Raw genomic sequence first — 6,510 nt, 5'->3', positions numbered from 1 at the left:
CTCTTAAAGGGGCACGGGCTGGCTATGGTGCCCGTGCCAGGTGCAAGCCTTCCAGCACCCAGCCAGCAGACCCTGCAACTGGCACGAATCGAGCCACCCACTCGATGCCCCCCAGCCCTCCCCCTCTTCCCGGGACCAGGCTGGCAGCTCCCAGGAGCTTGCCCGGGACCGCAAGAGGCGGGCACCCGCCTGGGCTAGGGCGGACATCGTGGACCTTGTCCACGATCTCCGCACTAGGCACAGGAAAGTGGCCGTCTAGGGCAGGAGAGCTGCCAGCCTGGCCACCCAGGAGCAGGTGTGCATGAAAATCAAGGGGGTCCACTGAGACCCCCGACGCTGAGCCCTGAGCTTACAATGGCCGTCCTGGGTCAGACCAAAGGTCCATCTAGCCCAGTAGCCTGTCTTCCGACAGCGGCTAACCCTAGGGACCCTGGAGGGGATGGACCGAAGACAGTGACCAAGCCATTTGTCTTGTGCCATCCCTCTCCAGCCTTCCACAAACCTTGGGCAGGGACACCACTCCTACCCCCTGGCTAATAGCACTCCATGGACCCAACCTCCATGACTTGATCTCACTTCCCTTTAAACTCTGTTCCAGTTCTAGCCTTCACAGCCTCCTGCAGCAAGGAGTTCCACAGGTTGACTCTTTGCTTTGTGAAGAACAACTTTCTGTTACTCGTTTGAAGCCTGCTACCCATTCCTTTCCTTTGGTGTCCTCTAGTCCTTCTTTATGGGAACTAATGAAGAACTTTATGCACCCTCTCCACCCAACTCCTGCTTTTAGAGACCTCTCTCCTGTCCCCCCTCCATCTCCTCTTTTCTAAGCTGAAAAGTCCCAGTCTCTTTAGCCTCTCTTCATATGGGACCTGTTCCCAACCCCTGATCATTTTAGTTGCCCTCCCCTCTCCCAGCCTCTCTCTTCCCCTCTCCCACCTCCTTTTCCCAGTCTCCCCGAGTTTTGTTCAATAAAGACAGATTCCATTTTTGAACACAATTGTCCTTTATTTTGTACATCAAGAATTGCTTGCTGCCTCCCAATTTTCATTGACTGCCTCCCGGAATTCCATCCCTGGTGACTGTAGCCCCTTTCCCACCTTGACCATGGGGTCTGCTGCCTGCTGGTGTTGGCCTCACCCCACATGGAACCCTACATGAGGACCTTGATGTGTGTGGAGAGGCTGTCTGTGGCCATGGTGGTGGCCTCTAAGATGTTTGGGAAGGTGGTATACTTCCTGGCATCCAAGGCTGCTGCCCAGGAGGCAGTGGAGAAAGATTTGGAAGCGGGGGGAGTCCATGTCCCACTCGAGACTCTTTCCTCTTCTTTCAAACGATCTCCCTCTTCCTCCCTTCTTCTCCAACTCTGCCCTACTGACTTTCCTCTGCACCCTCGGGAGGCCCTACCAGTCCGGAGTCCCCATCCTCTGGGCAGTAAAGAACCTACCCTCCACCATGTCCTTTCCTTCCGTCGGGGCTGGGTGGTACGTCAGTTCCCTCCCTCCCATGTTTCAGGCCATCCAGAGGAATAAAAGTCTGCTGCTTTTTCTCAGGACATGACTACACTGCCGGCTTCTTGTGCAAGAAGCTGTTTGCGGAAGAGATCTTGTGCAAGAGCGCGTCCACACTGCAAAAGTGCATCGAAAAAGTGATGTGCTTTTGCACAAGAGAGCGTCCACTCTCATAGGATGCTCGCTCGCAAAAAAGGCCACCCGGAACCACTTGAGGCAGGGCTTAAGGTCATCAGTTATTTCTGAGGGCAGGTGCCTGAGCCCTGCAGAGACACGCGCTTAAAAGGACCTCCCTGGACAGCCATTTCTCTGCTGCTGCTGCCTGCTTGCCGACCCCCTTTGAGGGACAACAAAGTTACAGCTGTGCCTACTTTGGTTGCCCTGTGCTTTTGGGGGATGCCACAGCTTTTTCCTGTTGGGTGCTATGGTGCTGGAGCTGTCCCTGGGCATGCCATGGCTCCACATGGCTGTTTTTGCTGCATTTGATGCCAGCTGCCTTCCTCTACCTAGAGGGCATGGACCTGGACCCCCCAGCTCCTTCTGGGGACACTCTCAGTGGCTGCGACTGCTCCTCTGTGGCAACCGCACCCCAGTAGGTGAATGCACAAGGCCACCTTCCTTGAGCTTTGTGCCTGGCTCGCACCCACCATCAGGAGACACGACACCCACCTACGGCCCACCATCCCCCTGCAGAAGTGGGTCGCAATCACCCTGTGGAAGCCCAGACAGCTACTGGTTGGTGGGCAATCAGTTTGCTTTCAAAACGGGCGCCCGCCTCTTGCGGATCTGGGCAGGCTCCGGGGAGCCGCCAGCCTGGTCCAGGGGAAGAGGCGGAGGGCTGGGTGGCAGCGGGTGGCTGGCTCGTGCCGTGCCAGGTGCAGGGTCTGCTGGCCGGGTGCTGGCAGGCTTGCACCTGGCACGGGCACCGTAACCAGCCCGTGCCCCTTTAAGGGCTCCGGGGCCGGGAGGGGGGCAGACGAGTTTCCCTGGTGGTGCCCAGAGTGGCCACCAGGGAAAGCCAGGAAGGGCTAGACTCCCACTAGTTCGAATTAAGTGGCTACACACCCCTTAATTCAAACTACTTAATTCAAACTAGGCGTTCGTCCTCGTAGAATTAAGTTCGAACTAGCGGTTTGCCTGTGTAGCGCCTATCAAAGTTAATTCGAACTAACGTCTGTTAGTTCGAATTAACTTTGTAGTGTAGACATATCCTTTTTTTTTAAATAAAGAGAAGGTGGGCAGGGGAGGGGGGAACTCTGAACCGGGAGAGGGGATCAGGACTGAGAGGGGGTAGTCCTGAGAGGAGGAGTGGGGTGGCTCTAAATCCCACCTCAGGTACAGGGGGTCTCATCTGGGTTCTGTGGGTCTGGGGGCCACAAAGGAGTGGGCAAGAGGAGGGGGCTAGAGGAGAGTCAGGGTTTGCAGGGGACAGAAGGAGGGGCCATAGGCATGACTTGGGAGGGAGCAGTGGCATGAGAGTGGGGGCTGGCAAATGGGCAATGGACATGGGGGGGCAGTAGGATGGAACCCAGAAACAGCAGCAGTGAGGGGTGTGCCACCATGCGGGACATGATGCTGCACATGGTGTCACACCGTGCCAGCATTTTTCCCCCAGGCATGCATCCGCCATTCCAAATCTGAATCAACCCTGAACTCCAGGTTCTGCTGGATGTCCCAGAGGATGCCAATGCATTGCTACATCAGATCTTCCTGCACTCTGGCTCATCTGTGGGTCCCCTGGATGAGGGTAGGTGGCTGAGGTGCTGTGGCTCAGCCCTCTGTCCAAGCTTGTCGGCTGTGGAGAACACACAAGAGGTGCTGTGTGGGGTCATGCCACCGCTCTTGTGGCTACCCTGCTTCCAACTGGCTGCCCTCCTTCTCCCCGGGGACAGGATGTGTGAGAGCAGCCGGACCCTGAGGCTGTGTCTAGACTACATGCCTCTGTCGTCAGAGGCATGTAGATTAGACACATAGGCAAAGGCAAATGAAGCGGCGATTTAAATGATCGCGGCTTCATTTAAATTTACATGGCTGCCGCGCTGAGCCGACAAACAGCTGATCAGCTGTTTGTCCGCTCAGCGCGCTAGTCTGGACGCTCCCCTGCCGACATCAAAGCCCTTTGTCGGCAGCCCCGTTATTCCTCGTGGGATGAGGTTTACCGGGGCTGCCGACAAAGGGCTTTGATGTCGACAGGGGGAACGTCCAGACTAGCGCGGGAGCTGACAAAAAGCTGATCAGCTGTTTGTCGGCTCAGCGCGGCAGCCATGTAAATGTAAATGAAGCCGCGATCATTTAAATCGCGGCTTCATTTGCCTTTGCCAAAAAAACAAATCTACATGCCTCTGCCAACAGAGGCATGTAGTTTAGACGTACCCTGAGTGAGTTCAGGGGATGCTTGCTGTGTCCGCATGACACGCACTCACGCTGCATGTGGTTGCATGTGCACGGACTGCAGCACCATGTGCAGCCCTATCAGTCTAAGTGACACTCCCCCTCCACTCCCTGTGCACCCGCCTCCTCCACTCCGTGTGTGTGTGTGTGTGTGACAACTCACCTGAAGATCCCTCCCAGGCATCCAAGGAGACCTGAGAGATATCCTAGCTGGAGGTGACTGATTCCAAGGACAGGCTCACAGTCCCTGACTCCTGCTTTTCCTCTGGCTGGGGCTGGCCCTGGTCCTCCTGCTCCTCCTTGGCAGCAACCTCCAGGTGGGTAACAACTAGGGTCTCCAGCCTTGAGTCTACTGTGAAGCATGGAGAAGATGTTTCCCCACCCCACAGGATGTGGTGTTGCTCAGCGTAGTAGGAGCAGGTGTAGGGTCCTGCCCCTGAGAGCGTGCAGTGTTTGGTGGCCCTCACATACCCCAGATGGAGCTCCTTCACCTTGCTCTGGTCCTGCTCCATGGTCCAGGCAGGGTGACCTCGCTTCGCCAGGGAGGCGGCCTTCTGAGAATAAATTTCGACATTCCACTGCTTGGCCTACGGATCTTGCAGGGACTCCTCCTTGCCCCACAACTCAAGGAGGGCCTCTAGCTCTGGTCCTGACCATGACAGGACACACCTTTTAGTCCCCCGGGGGGGGGGGCTGGGACCCCTGGTGCTGCTTCCTGGAAGGGCCAGAGGAGTCTCGGGGGGCTTGTGGCACCCCCATGGGTGGCAATGCCAGGGAAACACAGAGCTGAATTGTTAGGCACCTACTCTCTGGCTGGCTTCCTGCCACAAGGCTTGTCCAGAGTGCCTGCAACTTTAAGAGGGCCAGCAGAAAGGGCACCTGTTTTTTTTCTTTTCCCTACAGGCCATTTCTTGTGCAAAAACCCCTGTTCCCCATCCACACACATCTTTTTGTGCAAGAACTCTTGTGCAAAAAGGAGTTATTCCTTGTAGAAAAAGGAATAACTATTTCGCAACCCCCCCTCTCTTCTTTCAATTTTCTTGTGCAAAAACGTGTTTGAGCTGTATCCATTCAGAGTTTCACTCGGTAGCATCTTCTGGCTCTTTCAACACCTTGGAGGGGTAGTGGGTGATGTCTGGGGCTCTCTGCTTTGTGTCCCTGTCTGGTCCCCTCTTCTTAGCCTTTTGACCTTCACACCCAGCCCTGTTATTTCTTTGATTTGTCCCCTGGAAAAAAATACTTTTTATATCCCTCTGGGCTGACCTGTTAGGGTGTGTCTAAACTACATGCCTCTGTCGACGGACAGAGGGAAATGAAGCTGCGATTTAAATAATTAAATATTTAAATAATTGCGGCTTCATTTAAATTTAAATGGCTGCCCCGCTCTGCCGACAAACAGCGGATCAGCTGTTTGTCGGCAGATCGGGGCAGTCCGGATGTGCCGCGGTCGATAAAGAAGACTTTGTCGATCAGCGCAGGTATGCCTCATGAAATCAGGTATGCCTCGTGAAACTGATCAGCTGTTTGTCGGCAGATCGGGGCAGCCATTTAAATTTAAATGAAGCCGCGATTAAAACGCGGCTCCATTTCCCTTTGCCGATCTGTCTAATCTACATGCCTCTGTCGACAGAGGCATGTAGTTTAGACGTACCCTTAGAGAATACATCTGAAGAAACCTAAAAGCAGAGAACTCTAAGGACAAAAGCAGCTGTAGACTCCATTCCAAGGGAAAATCCACTCTGTCTTGAAGCATTTTACCTGAAATAAGATCTTGGGCAGGGTTTCCCAACCTATGGGTCAGGACTCAAATATGGGTTGCCATTACATTTCAAAAGGGTCACCAAGTGTCTCCCCAGGTGGCTCTGTTCCCCCTTCCTCCTGTTTTTGAATTGCCTTGGGTCACCAAGTCTTCTTGAATTGTCAGAATGGGTCCCCATCCAGAAACATTTGGAAACCACTGATATAGGGTGAGGAACAAACTTTGACAAATTTTTCTTAGTATATAAGGCTTTGTTGTTCATTTTAGCTTAGTAACTTGCTTTGATCTGACTGTTTTCACTTGCAACCAACTTGCTTTGATCTGTCTGTTTTCACTTGCAACCACTAAAATCCAATTTTTATGCTTAATAAAACACTTGTATATTATCAAACCCAGTGTAAATCCTTTTTACCTGGCTGGGGCGGGGAGCAGCAATCACTCTACCTATCTCTCTTTTTCACTGATACAGAGAGCAAGCCTTATGTGCTTTCTCCATGTAAAACTTTTATACAGAGTAAGATGGATTTATTTGGGGGTTTAGTCCTACTGGGGATGGTCTCCTGGGTGCTGGCAAGTCCCTATAGCTGAGCAGTTTCAGCATTTGTGCTGGGGGATGTTATCTCAACTCTGTGTCTTTGCTGGGGGAAACCAGAGCATATGGACCAACAGGACAGGTTGGTGGGGCACTCTAGAGAGCAAGCAGAGGGGCTGAGTGGTATGATGAGTACCCTGGGTGACAGCCACGAGAGGAGCCCTATGGCTGAATCTATAACTTCTGTGATCAATCTACAGCCAGGCCCTAGGGTTAAATGCAACACACCCAGCAGTAAGGCCAGACACAGCACACAGGGGCAC

Source organism: Pelodiscus sinensis, chromosome 18 (assembly GCF_052426305.1).
Source record: "Pelodiscus sinensis isolate ZL-2025 chromosome 18, ASM5242630v1, whole genome shotgun sequence".
NCBI lineage: Eukaryota > Metazoa > Chordata > Testudines > Trionychidae > Pelodiscus > Pelodiscus sinensis.
The sequence above is the reverse complement of the archived record's forward strand: the minus strand, read 5'-3'. Positions refer to the sequence as shown.